General features: G+C 45.9%; 1 protein-coding gene across 2 annotated transcripts in view; it reads right to left on the bottom strand.

Moving 5' to 3' along the window:
- The window catches only part of HNF4A (hepatocyte nuclear factor 4 alpha), a 77,939-nt gene that overhangs the window by 61,431 nt on the left and 1,751 nt on the right, over positions 1–14,757 (bottom strand). The window lies entirely within an intron of this gene.

Genomic DNA, 14,757 nt, shown 5'->3' with positions numbered 1-14,757 from the left:
GGTCCCACTCTCAAGTGCCCTCAATACCCAGAGAAGTAACTGAAATAAATGGAACAGATAGGTTGTGAGCAAAGTTCACACGTTCCTCTAAGAAAAACAATACAGCAAACATGGTGATTTATGTTCATTAATAAGTTTCCGTATGGGGACACTAAGGAATAGTGGGGACTATGGCAAATTAGAGGAAGCATGAGAATCTAAAGTGGCTCCAGGAGACTGTTGTCTCATAGGTATCAGTGTTGCTAGACCTTCACTTTTTTTAAAGGAGGTGAAAGTTGGGATTTTCTTTAATTTATTTTTTTGACAGGGTCTTGCTCTGTCACCCAGGCTGGGGGGCAGTGGCGATCTTGGTTTACGGCAATCTCCACCTCCTGGGTTCAAGAGATTCTCCTGCCCCAGCCTCCTAAGTAGCTGGGATTACAGGCATGCTCCAGCATGCCTGGCTAATTTTTGCATTTTTAGTAGAGATGGGATTTCCCACTGTTGGCCAAGCTGATCTCGAATTCCTGACCTCAAGTGATCTGCCCACCTCCGCCTCCCAAAGTGCTGGGATTACAGGTGTGAGCCACCGGGCCCAGCCTCTAATTTTTGTATTTTTTGTAGAGATAGAATCTTGCTGTGTTCAAGACCAGCCTGGCCAACATGGTGAAACCCCGTCTCTACTAAAAATACAAAAATTAGCTGGGCAGTAGCGGCACGTGCCTGTAATCCCAGCTACTCCAGAGGCTGAGGCAGGAGAATTACTTGAACCTGGGAGGCGGAGATTGCAGTGAGCCCAGATCGAACCATTGCATTCCAGCCTGGGCGACAAGATTGAGACTCCATCTCAAAAACAAAAAGCAACAACAAAAAAAAATTGTTTGAAAGCCACTAATCTGCCCATAGCCTCTAACTTACAAGTAAGGAAGCTAAGGCCTACAAATGGCAAGTACCTGAGATCCTGTGTGTGTCAGGGCTAGAGCTGGGACCACAACCTGCTCCCAGCGCTGAGCCCTGCAGGCAGCTGGGTTTGCCTGGGAAGCTGCCCAGGGGAGCACCCAGGCCTCCCTCCAGTTTCTCTGGCTCTGCCCAGGGTAGGGCCGCCTGCTCTCTCCCTGTCTCCCCACCTCCTCCGCCCTTCCTCATGCCTGTTTGGACAACTTTCTGACCTGCTCCTTCACAAACTCAGCTGGAGGTATGGCTGCCTCCACTGCTTGTCCCAGAGAATACAGAGGCGTTGGCAGTTTGGCGGCCCAGGCTCAGCCAGGCCCATGGCAGACAGTCGTCAAACAGTGGCTGTCTGGGGAGAGAGAGGTCTGTTTACCCAGGGCAAGGCCCAGGCAGAGGCTGCCGTTTCCTCCCTCCACTACTGGCCCGTCCAGCTGCTCACCCTACTGACTCAGCTGTCCCCATCTGTATTTGCTCATTCCGCAAATACTTATGGGGCGCCTACTGTGTGCCAAGCACTGTTCTACATGCTGGGGATACAGCAGGGGACAAGACAGCCTAACTCCCTGCTGTCATGGAACTTCTGTGAAGGAGACAGATGATAAACAGATCAAGGAATACGTAATTTCAGCGCTGTAGAGGATAATGGAATTGCTATCAAGGGATGGAGGTGGGGCAGGCTTAGATTTGGGTGTTCAAGGGAGGCTGCTCTGAGTGGAGGACATTTGAACTAAGGCCCTGACAATGAGAAGAAATCAGCTATGCAAAGATCTGGGGAAGAGGCATTCCTGGCAGAGAGAACAGCAAGTACAAAGGCCCAATGGCAGGAGTGTGCTTGGCGTGATTGAAGGATTGTCAAAAGGCCAGTGTGGCTGGGCGTTGTGGCTCACGCCTGTAATCCCAGCACTTCGGGAGGCCGAGGCGGGCAGGTCACAAGGTTAGGAGATCGAGACCATCCTGGCTAACACGGTGAAACCCCGTCTCTACTAAAAATACAAAAAATTAGCCGGGCGCAGTGGCGGGCGCCTGCAGTCCCAGCTACTTGTGGGGGCTGAGGCGGGAGAATGGCGTGAACCCAGGAGGCGGAGCTTGCAGTGAGCCGAGATCGCGCCACCGCACTCCAGCCTGGGTGAAAGAGTGAGACTCCGTCTCAAAACAAACAAACAAACAAACAAAAAAAACAAAAGTCCAGTGTGGCTGACTGCCGTGACCAAAGGGAGAAAGACGAGAGACCATCAGACAAGAGTCAGAGCCTGTGAGAGCCTTTTGGTCAAAGAAAAGAGCCCAGGGCCGGGCGCTGTGGCTCACGGGAGGCCAAGGTGGACAAATCGCTTGAGGTCAGGAGTTTGAGACCAGCCTGGCAACATGGTAAAACCCTGACTCTATTAAAAATACAAAAATTGCTGGGCATGGTGACACGCGCCTGTAATCCCAGCTTCTTGGGAGGCGGAGGTTGCAGTGAGCCAAGATCGTGCCACTGCACTCTAGCCTGGGTGACAGAGTGAGACTCCAACTCAGAAAAACAAAAGAAAGAAAGAAAGAAAAAGAGCTCAGGTTGTATTTGAAGGGCGATAGAAAGCTGTTGGAGGAGTTTCAGCTGGGATGTGAAACATGGCTGTACTCTGACCTTCTCTAACTCTGCCCCATTCCCTTCATGACTTCCTGTCCCAACTGTTTCCAGGTACATTTGAGATTGTTTGAAATAGCGTTTAAATATTTTCTTTTCCTTTTAAATTTTCATTTATTTATTTATTTTCCTTTCTCTTTTTTTGAGGCAGGGTCTCAGTCTATCATCCAAGCTGGAGTGCAGTGGCATGATGTTTGTTCACTACAGCCTCGACCTCCTGGGTTCAAACGATCCCCCCACTCATCCTCCCAAAATGCCGGGATTACAGCATTTTGAGCCACTGTGGCCGGCCCAGTTTTTTTTTTTTTTTTTTTTTTTTTTGAGATGGAGTTTTGCTCTTGTTGCCCAGGCTGGAATGCAATGGCGTGATCTCAGCTCACTGCAACCTCCACCTCCCACATTCAAGAGATTCTCCTGCCTCAGCCTCCACAGTAGCAGGGATTACAGGTGCCCGCCACTATGCCCGGCTAATTTTTTTGGTATTATTAGTAGAGACAGGGTTTCACCATGTTGGCCAGGCTGGTCTCGAACTCCTGACCTTGTGATCTGCCCGCCTCGGCCTCCCAAAGTGCTGGGATTACAGGCGTGAGCCACCGTGCCCAGCCTCTTGGTTGTATTTCTAAACATCATGGTTATACTGACTTCTCAAGAAATCAAGACTTCTTGATTTTTTAGTTATAGACGTAATGTGTTAACTTGCTAGTAAGAAAGATCCTATACAACTATATCCCAATTTGGAGATAAATCAATATTTTAAATTGCATAACCACATTACTATTATGGCTATTACTCACAGCTGACTTTGTCTGTATGTGAACCAAGGTCTTTCCATGCACTGTTTCAATTAATCTTCACTGTAACATGGTAATGTAGCTTTGGTCAATATCATTAACAATACATACTAACATTTTACATTCAAGGAACTTTTTGCAGTTTGCAGGACACTCTTGCCTCTATCCCCTTGAGCAGCAGAGCTACCCTGAGGGGTAAATAGAACTAGCATTATTAACCCCATTTTCAGAGGAGGATGTGGATCCCAGAATGATACAGAAAATTCTACCCATCCCAGTAGGGCCCAGTGGTTCAAATAAAACCCATCTTCCTGGCAGGGCCCGGTGGCTCACACTTATAATCCCAGCACTTTGGGAGGCCGAGGCAGGTGGATCACTTGAGGTCATGAGTTCGACACCAGCCTGGCCAACATGGCAAAATCCCATCTCTACTAAAAATATAAAAATTAGCTGGGTGTGGTAATGCAAACCTGTAATCCCAGCCACTCAGGAAGCTGAGGCACGAGAATTGTTTGAACCTAGGAGGTGGAGGTTGTGATGAGCCAAGATGGTACCACCGCACTCCAGCCTGGGCCACAGAGTGAGACCCTGTCTCAAAAAAAAAAAAAAAAAAAATATATATATATATATATATGTATACACACACACACATATATGTATACACACACACACATATATGTATACACACACACACACACATATATATATATTTATGTCTCAAAAAAAAAAGCCCATCTTCCATCTAGGGAGGAAGGAGTGGGGGACCCCGGACAACTGCGTGAAGGAGAGGTAAACTCTCCTCTCGTGTTTTGGGTTGATAAGCTGGTATTGCCTTTTCTAATACAATCCTTGATGTTGAATTCTAGCTCCGCCTCTCATGCGCTGCATGGTTTTGAGTAAGCTATTTAGTCTCTCTGAGACTTTGTTTTCTCAGAAATGGGTATGATGACAGTACCTACCTCAATAGACGGTTGTGAGGATTAAAGGAGTAATTTATTTATTTATTTATTTTCTCACTTTGTAGCTCAGGCTGGTCTTGAACTCCTAACCTTAAGTGAGCCTCTTGCCTCAGCCTCCCAAAATGCTGGGATTTAAGTGTGCACCACCATGTCTGGCCAAGGAGTTAATTTTTTTTTTTTTTTTTTTGAGATGGAGTGTTGCTCTGTTACCAGGCTGGAGTGCAGTGGTGCGATCTTGGCTCACTGCAACCTCCGCCTCCTGGGTTCAAGCGATTCTCCTGTCTCAGCCTCCTGAGTAGCTGGGACTACAGCCATGTGCCACACCCAGCTAATTTTTGTAATTTTAGTAAAGACGGCATTTCACCGTGTTGGCCAGGATGGTCTCAATCTCTTGACCTCATGATCTGCCTGCCTCGGCCTCTCAAAGTGCTGGGATTACAGGTATTAGCCACCGTGCCTGGCCAAGAAGTTAATTTTTTTTTTTCTTTTTGAGACAGAGTTTCGCTTTTGTTGCCCAGGCTGGAGTGCAATGGCGCGATCTCGGCTCACCGCAACCTCCGCCTCCTGGGTTCAAGTGATTCTCCTGCCTCAGCCTCCCGAGTAGCTGGGATTACAGGCAAGCACCACCACTCCTGGCTAATTTTGTATTTTTGGTAGAGATGTGGTTTCTCCACGTTGGTCAGGCTGGTCTTGAACTCCTGACCTCAGGTTATCCACCCACCTTGGCCTCCAAAAGTGCTGGGATTACAGGCGTGAGCCACCGCACCCGGCCAGGAGTTAATTTTTATAAAGTGCTTAGAATAGTACCTGGGCCATGCTGTTATACAAGGATGAAAAACAACCTAGTGCTAGAAAACAAATGAGCCGGGTCCCAGATCTGGGCCTTCCGATGCCAGGTTTAGTGTGTGGCCCCCAAGCCCTAGACACTTGTATTTCTCTTCATACAATTGTTACCACATCTGCCTTTTACCTGTACTTTATTTATCTATAATTGTTTACTTGATGTTTTCCTTTCTTTTGAAAATATACATTAATTCTTAAAAGGTATTTTATATTAATGCTTTAATATGCTATGTATAAATTTTTCTAACATACAATAAATGCACAAAGATTTAAAAGTGTTTGTGGACTACCTACAATTGGCCCCTGTACTTTGTGGGTTCACCTAATACAAAGTATGCTGTTTTTTTTTTGTTTTTTTCTTTTTGACACAGGATCTTGCTCTGTTGCCCAGGTTGGAGTACAGTGGCGTGATCTTGGCTCACTGCAATCTCCACCTCCTGGTTTTAAGAGATTCTCCTGCCTCAGCCTCCTGAGTAGCTGGGATTACAGGTGCGCGCCACCATGCCCGGCTAATTTTTGAATTTTTAGTAGAGATGGGATTTCACCATGTTGGCCAGGCTGGTCTTGAACTCCTGACCTCAAGTGATCCGCCCACCTCGGGCTCCCAAAGTACTAGGATTACAGGCGTGTGCCACTGCGCTCGGCCAATAGGGACATTGTGAGAATTAGGAGTTAATATGTGTAAAACCCTAGTAAGTACTCTATAAATTTTTGCTATTATCACAACATCAAGCACAAATCCATAAATATACATAAATAAAACAAAAGTTTCAAAAACATACATATCTTACTCTTACTACATGAAATGCTCTATGATATTTTCTATTTTATTTTATTTCATTCTTTTGTTAAAATGTGAAATTTCATAAAGCGATACATTGATGATTTGTGCCTTTTTCTGTTTTGAATGTTATACTTCAGTAAAAATATTTTTTAAGTCCAGGTGTGGTGGCAATTTTTCTGCCTTGACCTCCCAAAGCACTAGGATTACGCTCTGTCACCCAGGCTGGAGTGTGGTGTTGTAATCTCGGCTCACAGCAACCTTCACCTCTTGGGCTCAAGCAATCCTCTTGCCTCAGCCTCCCGAGTAGGTGGGACTACAGGCGTGTACCACCAGGCCCAGCTAATTTTTGTGTTTTTTGTAGAGGTGGGTTTTTGCCATATTGCCCAGGCTGGTCTTGAACTCCTGGGGTCAAGTGATTCACCCACCTCAGCCTCCCAAAGTGCTGGGATTACAGGCATGAGCCACGGCGTCCGGCCAAATCTTACTTTAGTTATAACTTATTGTTTTAGTCTACTTATAGGTCTAGTAAATTTTAAGAATTTCATTTTCTCCAATATTTTACTTTGAAAAATTTCAAACTTTAAAGTTTGAAAGACTAGTATAGTGAGCACTGATGTATCCCTTTGCCTAAATTCACCAACTGGTTGCATTCTGTCACATTTGCTTTATTGCTATCTCTGTATCTATCTATGCACTTTTTTATTGAAACATTTTATGTAAAAAAATTGTAAAGTCCAGGTGCAGTAGCTCACACCTGTAATCCCGGCATTTTGGGAGGCTGATGCAGGAAGATTGAGGACAGGAGTAGGAAACCAGCCTGTGCAACACAGCAAGACCTGTCACTACAAAAAAATAAAAATAAAAAATTAGCTGGGCATGGTGGCATGCACCTGTGGTCCCAGCTACTTGGGAGGCTTAGATGGAAGGATTGCTTGAGCTTGGGAGGTTGAGGCTGCAGTGAACCATGATTGTGGCTCACTGTAGCCCACATGACAGAGCAAGACCCTGTTTCAAAAACAACAACAAAACAAAAACAAACCAAAAAAAAAAAGATACTTTTTAAAATTTTATATTTACACTTGTTATACATATTTAACGTGTGTGTGTGGAGGGACGTGTGAGCATGACCCTACTGCACAGACGATCAACTGTGTACCAACTAATTCACGCTCCCCTTTACAAACTTTACAGCTAGTCCCGCCCCGCTAGGGACCACATCTTCCAGACCCCCTTGCATTTGGCAAGGGCCATGTGACTAGTTCTCACCAATGGAATGTGAGTAGAAGTGAAAGTGTCTTTCTGGGCTAGGGTGACCTTCGGGGTCCCTGGATGACTATGCCACAGAGGTCAATAAACTTCTAACTTAAAGTCTGCATTTGCTTGTTACATAAGCTATATTGTCTGAACTAATATAATCCCAATAAATTGAAGGACCGGCTGGGCACGGTGGCTCACACCTGTAACCCCAGCACTTTGGGAGGTCGAGGCAGGTGGGTCATGAGGTCAGGAGTTCAAGACCAGCCTGGCCAAGATGGTGAAAGTCCGTCTCTAGTAAAAATACAAAAAGTAGCTGGGTGCGGTGGCAGGCACCTGTAATCCCAGCTACTCAGGAAGCTGAGGCAGAGAATTGCTTGAACCCAGGAGGCGGAGGTTGCAGTGAGCCAAGATCGTGCCGCTGCACTCCAGCCTGGGTGACAGAGCAAGACTCCATCTAGAAAAAAAAAGAAAAAAAAATTGCATGACCTATTCCTGGGTTAAGATTGCAGTTTGAAACACACTGGTGTGGTCTTCTGATTTTCCAAATATTTTTGAACTGTGGAGACCCTCCATTAAATATTTCATTTAAAAGTCAAAACAGAGTGCCGGGTGCAGTGGCATGAGCAGGTAATCCCAGGGGCTGGGAGGCTGAGGCGGGAGGATTGCTTGAGCCCAGGAGTTTCAGGCTAGCCTGGGCAACATAGCGAGACCCCTGTCTCTAAAATAAAATAAAAAGAAATACACAAAAGTCAAAAAGAAGTGTCTCTGATGGAGCCAGAGGTTGAAGGGTGGGGAGAGGCTAAGCCCTAGTCCATTTGAACACGTCCCTACCCACATTACCCTCAAAGGGAACCCTGCAGCGTCTTTCCTGACTCTTAGGACCCAGGGAATACTGTGTGACAATGGCTGAGCCAGATGGTTGTCATACCTCCATTTCTCAAAAGAGGAAATGGAGGCTGGGTGCTGTGGCTTACACCTGTAATCCCAGCACTTTGGGAGGCCGAGGTGGGAGGATCACAAGAGGCCAGGAGTCCAGCCTGGCCAACATGGTGAAACCCATCTCTACCAAGACTACAAAAATTTGTCAGGTGTGGTGGCACACACGTGCAATCCCAGCTACTTGGGAGGCTGAGGCATGAGAATTGCTTGAACCCAGGAGGTGGAGGTTACAGTGAGCAGAGATAGAGCCACTGGGTGACATTGAGACTCTGTCTCAAAAAAAAAAAAAAAAAAAAAAAGAGTAGATGGAGAAATAGCAGGAGAAGGACTTGAGTGAGGTCACAAACAGCTACCCAGGGCCAGGGCCAGAGCCATCTCCCAGGTCTCTGATGAGGATAGGTCTGTCCCCTCCCTTTCTATGCCTCTCATCTGCCTCCTCCTCTGTGAAGGAGCCACACAGGCCCCCATCTATGAACCAGCACCCCCAAGAGGAGACCCTGGGCATCCCAGGGCCCCAGAAGGCTTGCAACAAAGCCTTGTCCTTACTCTCCAGCCAGAGACAGTTGCATCCTGGGACCAGTTATCTATTCCTTACTCATCTCTGTTGTTTCTACAACAGCCAAAATGATGCTAACACCTAGTAAGCATCCAGTCCTTTGCATATAGTAGATGCACACACTATAGGTATAATAATAATAATCGTTCAAATTCACATAGCACTTTCTATGTGCTAGACACTCAGCACTTTACAAATATTGACTTTATTTCTCACAACAACCCTGTGAAGTAAATGGTATTATCATCAACCCCATTTGACAGATGAGGAAACTGAGGCAAAAAAGATTGAGTCGGCCGGGCACAGCGGCTCAGGCCTGTAATCCCAGCACTTTGGGAGGCCGAGGCGGGCAGATCACTTGAGGTCAGGAGTTCAAAACTAGCCTGGCGAACATGGTGAAACCCCATCTCTACTAAAAATACAAAAAATTAGCCAGGCATGGTGGCAGGCGCTTGTAACCCCAGCTACAATCCCAGCTACTCAGGAGGCTGAGGCAGGAGAATTGTTTGAACCCAGGAGGCAGAGGTTGCAGTGAGTCAGGATCATATCATTGCACTCCAGCCTGGGCAGCAGAGCAAGACTCCATCTCAAAAAAAAAAAAAAAAAGAGAATTGAGTCATTCACTCAAGGTCACACAGCTAGTAGGTGGTAGAAGGTGGTAACCTCCTTGGATGCTATTATGACATAATAGCTGAAAGAATGAAGATTTGGTGTCAGACTAGATTTTAATCACCTATTTGCAAGGCGATGCAGGGAAACGTGACTTAACAACTCTGAATCTCAATTTCTTTGTTTATAAAATGGAGATAATATTTCCTACTTGGATGGGTTATTGCAAGGCTTAAAAGGGAGAAAACATATCAAATAGCCAACATCTTGCCCATTACATAAAAGGGGCTTAAATGAAAACAAATTCCTTTCGTTATCATTGACCCATCCTTATGCTACAAGCATATGAGTCAGGAAAAATGGAAGGCACAATTCCTTCACTTAAGCATCTCAGCATGCTTTTTTTTTTTTTTTAAGACAAGTTTCCCTCTGTTGCCCAGGTTGGAGTGCAGTGGTACAACCTCGGCTCACTGCAACCTCCACCACCTGCGTTCAAGTGATTCTCCTGCCTCAGCCTCCCGAGTAGCTGGGATTACAGGCGCCTGGCACCACGTCCAGCTAATTTTTGTATGCTTAGTAGAGACAGGGTTTCACCATGTTGACTAGGCTGGTCTCGAACTCCTGACCTCAAGTGATCCACCCGCCTTAGCCTCCCAAAGTGCTGGGATTACAGGTGTGTAATCCACAATAAGCCACCATGCCCAGCCTCAGCATGCTTTTAAGAATAAGATTAATCAATCATGAAACAACCAGACAAGTCTCAAGATACTTTCAGTAAAGGATGGAATTAATTGCAGTCAAATATAAGTAAAATCAGAGCAGTGTGTGGCCAGGCTCCAGGCCTTTTCATATGCTGTTCCCTCAGCTGGGAACACTCTTCCCCACCATCTCTTCTCCCGGCTGACTCCTGCTAAACCGAGGTTCCAGCTTAGATATCAGTCTACTCCTCCAAGGTCAAGAAGTCTGTGACCCCTTCCCCTTCTCCTAAGTCCCTCTGTATCCCACAGTGCCTTTGCTGTCCTTATCATGGCACTCTGTCTTTGGTTGCTGCTGGCTTGTCTGTCCTCCTGCCAAACTGAGCACAGTTTAAGATCTGAAGCAAAGTTGTTTTTTTGTTGTTTTTTTGGTTTTGTTTTGTTTTGGTTTGGTTTTGAGACAGAGTCTGACTCTTGTCGCCAGGCTAGAGTGCAGTGGCGTGATCTTGGCTCACTGCAACCTCTGCCTCTACCTGGTCTCTAACTCCTGACCTCAGGTGATCCACCCACCTTGGCCTCCCAAAGTGCTGGGATTACAGGCATGAGCCACCACATGAAGCAAAGTTTTATCCTCCTGTGTTTCCCCAGTGCCTTACAAAATGTCTTAAATACCATAAGCCTCCAGTGGAAGATTGTTGAAGAAATGAACAAATGAACAATGAATTAATGAATACGGGAAGCTTCTGGGTTGAGGCAAGATGCACTCTGGATATTTAGTTCCTCTGTTTACTAAATGGGAAAAAGTAAGGCAATGGTTTCCATACCTCAACTGAACTGCATACCCTAAATCACACAAGGAGCTCAAAAAATTACAGATTCTTGGAACTCACCCCAGGAGACTGATTCACTGGGTCTGGAGTGGAGCCCCAAAATTGTTTAAAAAAGTTTCCAATGTGCAACCAGGTTTGTGAATCATAGGGGCTGAAGACTGAATTGACGTAGGATGGGAAGGTGATGTGGGAGGGGAGATAGGGGAAGGGCTGGAGAGGGGCCATATTTTGAGAATGAAGGGTGGGAACAGCCATAGCCTGATATTGGACACAGTCCCATAGCCAGCCAGCATCTGGGGTCCTACTCGATTTTGGGCCTATCCACCCTTCACAAGGACACGGCATGTTTGTTATAGCTTCTATTACCTTTTCTCTTTCATTAGCTCATGGAATCTTCACAACAACCAAGGCTCATTTGATGGGTGAAGAAACTGAGGACCAGAGAAGTGAAGCAAAGCACCATCATCATAGAGCTTCAAGGGGCAGAGCCACATCACCAAACTGTCTCCGACAATGGCCTCTGATCTGTCCTCAAGCTGATGCTATTGGTCAAAGGGACTAGGCCTACATAGCTAGGAAAAATTAGGCTCACCTGGCACTTAAAAACAGATATACAGTATTGCCCTGATGGAAGATTGTTGACATCCCCTATCTCTTCACTTGTCCTGTCTAGAGCACTTGAAGATGCTGCTATTCCAGGCTACCTCAGCCCACCCCTTCTTATCCATCCATTCATCCATCTTTTCATCAACCCACTCATCACATCATTTGTCCATCCATCCTTCCCCTAACCACCTACCCATCTATCCAGCTACTTATTCATCCATTTATCACATGCACCTACATATCTTTCCATCCATCTACTTACCCATCCATGCATCATCCTCCACACCCAACCATCCACCCATAACATCTTTTTATTAATCCATCCACCCATCTATCCACCCAGCCATCTCCCCAGTTACTCATTCATTTGTCTCATCCATCCAGCTATTTCTCCCTCTATTCCATTCATGCATCCCTCCACCCATCTATCACATCCATTCATCACATCACATTCATTCATCAGTCCATTCACCTATCCACCCACCTAAACATACATTCATTCATCCATCCATCTTCCCATTCATTCATCCACTTAATTAATCTTCAATCAAGGTCTACATGGGATCAGGCCCTGTGGAAGGCTGGACTATAACAAAAAGAATGAGATAGATACAGACCTTTCCTTCAAGGAGATTCGAGGTACTTACAGAAATGAGCAACTACCAAAGAAGCAAAATAAATAACCAAGGGAAACTTGTTAAAGGGAAAATAAGGGTAGAAAAGTAATAAGGCCAGGAGTCAGGTTAGCACACAGATATGCATGCTTAGCATCTCATCCTCAGAGTTACTCAGGGTAGTACCAGATTGGCACTGAGCAAGATCCTGGCACTCAAAGCAGAACAACACAAGAGTCACAGTCTACTCTACTCCATTGTGGTAGACACTCCCCAGAACTACCTTGTTCTCCTATAACACAGTGGGGTTATATGTGCCCCAGGGTACATTTGGCTTTCTGGAGACATTTTTTCTTTGGCAAAACTGATGGGAAGAGATGTTACCGGCATCTGGGGAGTAAAGGCCAGGGATGCTGCTTAACATCCTACAGCGCACAGGACAGCCCCTCACCACAGAGAATCTTCCAGGCCAGAAAGTTAACAGTGCTGAGGCTGAGAAACTCATTTATACCAGAGCCTCAGTTCTGTTTGGAGCAGGAGTGTGCCACACCCCAAGAGAAAAATCACTGGTCTAGGTCCATCTTGGCTTTCCCATCTCTTTCCACTACATACTTGTCTTCCCAGCTTTCCTTGAACTAGGGGAGTCTGCCAGGAGGTTTCTGGGGAAGTTTTGCTTTTGGATAAAAGAAACAAGGGCACTGAGGAAAACCTCTTCTCCTCCTGCCTCCAGCTTCAGACACGTAAGTGCAGACATGATAGCTGAAGCTGGGACAGCCAGTTTGGGTTATAATGGGGCAAATACAAGGACCAAAGACAACGCAGTGAGGAGGGCAGAGAGGAAGGAAGGGAAGAGAGTGGGATCTGGCTGACATTGATGATCATCGTTGTAGCGCTGTTTTAAGCCCATCATTTCACTCATCCAACAAATGCTTATTGAGCATTTCTTCTGTGCCAGTCACCATGTGAGACATTGTGAGACAAACAAGGCTGAACAAACTACCCAGGTCCCAGAACTCACGGAGTTTATAGTCTGGTGGGGCAGCCAGACACCACAATTCACACCAGCAACTATCTGATCAGAGCGATGACGAGAACTGCAAAGCCAAATCCAGTGTGCCGTGGAAGCACCGGAAGTCCAGGGAGGGCCAAGTCCACCCAGCATCACCACACCAAAGAGCAGCTCTTTAGAGTCCTGCTAAAGCTCAAAAACATGAAACCACAACGAGGATTTCTTGCGTGCTTGCTCTGGACCCAGCACTGTTCTAAGCACTCATGGATCCTTCCATTTGATCCTCACAACAGCCATGTCTTCCTCTGCCTCTAACTGAGGCTCTGCTACGTGCCATGTCCCTGACCCACCAATGCACCTCTACTACAGTCATCTTAGGAGATGATTAATGTTATCCCCATTAGAGAACCCCAGAAGAAGATTTTTTGTTTGTTTTTTGTTTTTTTGTTTTGTTTTGTTTTTTTGAGATAGAGTCTTGTTCTGCTGCCCAAGCTGGAGTGGCAGTGGCATGATCTCAGCTTAATGCAACCTCTACCTCCCAGGTTCAAGTGAGTCTCATGCCTCAGCCTCCCAAGTAGCTGGAATTACAGGCGTGTGCCATCATGCCTGGCTAATTTTTGTATTTTTAGTAGAGACGGGGTTTTGCCATGTTGGCCAGGCTGGTCTCGAACTCCTAATCTCAAGTTATCTGCCCGCCTCAGCCTCCCAAAGTGCTGGGATTACAGGCATGAGCCACTGCACCCAGCCTGGGAGAGGGGTTTTGTTTCCTCAGAGCACTTGTTTCTTTTCTCAGAAAGCAAATTTTTCTTTTCTTTCTTTCTTTTTTTTTCTGGAGCCTTCCAGCAGACTTCAGTAGCTCATTTTACAGATAAAACATGTGAAGCTCAGAGAGGGGTAATGATTTGACTCACAAGACCACACAGTTTTTTGTTTTGTTTTTTTTTAAAATAAGGTAGATCTAGGATGCTAACCCAGGTGTATTTTATCAAAAATATCAAATCAGGGTCTTTCAGCCACTCTCACACACATACACATAGGCACACATCCACTGCAGTGAATGTTCCACTGCCCCAGGACAAAAGTGCTCATTTTTTGTGGATGTACTGCAAGGTCACTGGAGTTCTCCTTTCTCTGTCCAGCCATATCTGTGGCCTAGAGCAGAGGGCCAGCAACAGCTGGATTGTGTCAAGTCTCGAGTCAGATGACATTTTGTTTGTTTGTGTTTTTTTTTTTTAATCTTGAACCTTAGTTTTTTCTTCTGTCCTTGGAGATTACAATATTATTTATCTCAGACAGCCGTTTGGAAAATGAAACAGCTGTCTGAGAGATAATAGTAGAACATTCACTAACCCATTCATCCATCCATTCACCCACCTACCTGTCGATAGAAGCAACCATTCTAATAATTGCTGAATGTTTGCTATATAATGAGTATGACACAGGAGCAGAGATGAAGAGACATGAGGACATCCTACAAGGTGCAGAGACGTGGGAGACAGTGAAAGGCTGTCAGGTTATATTATTGTATCATCCTTTAAGAGACACTGTGGGGCCTTCTGTTCACCCCTAGCTTAGCCTTATGACCTGGGCTGTCCTTCCCCAGAAGCTGTCTGGCCCCTTTGAGAGACAATGTCTTCCCCTAGCCACAGGTTCAACCAAGTCATCCATTGGCATCTATACTCCAGGTCTTAAAATTGTGGATTAAGGGTGG

This window comes from Pan troglodytes, chromosome 21, assembly GCF_028858775.2.
Source record: "Pan troglodytes isolate AG18354 chromosome 21, NHGRI_mPanTro3-v2.0_pri, whole genome shotgun sequence".
Lineage (NCBI taxonomy): Eukaryota > Metazoa > Chordata > Mammalia > Primates > Hominidae > Pan > Pan troglodytes.
This window is presented reverse-complemented; position numbering and strand designations above follow the sequence as displayed.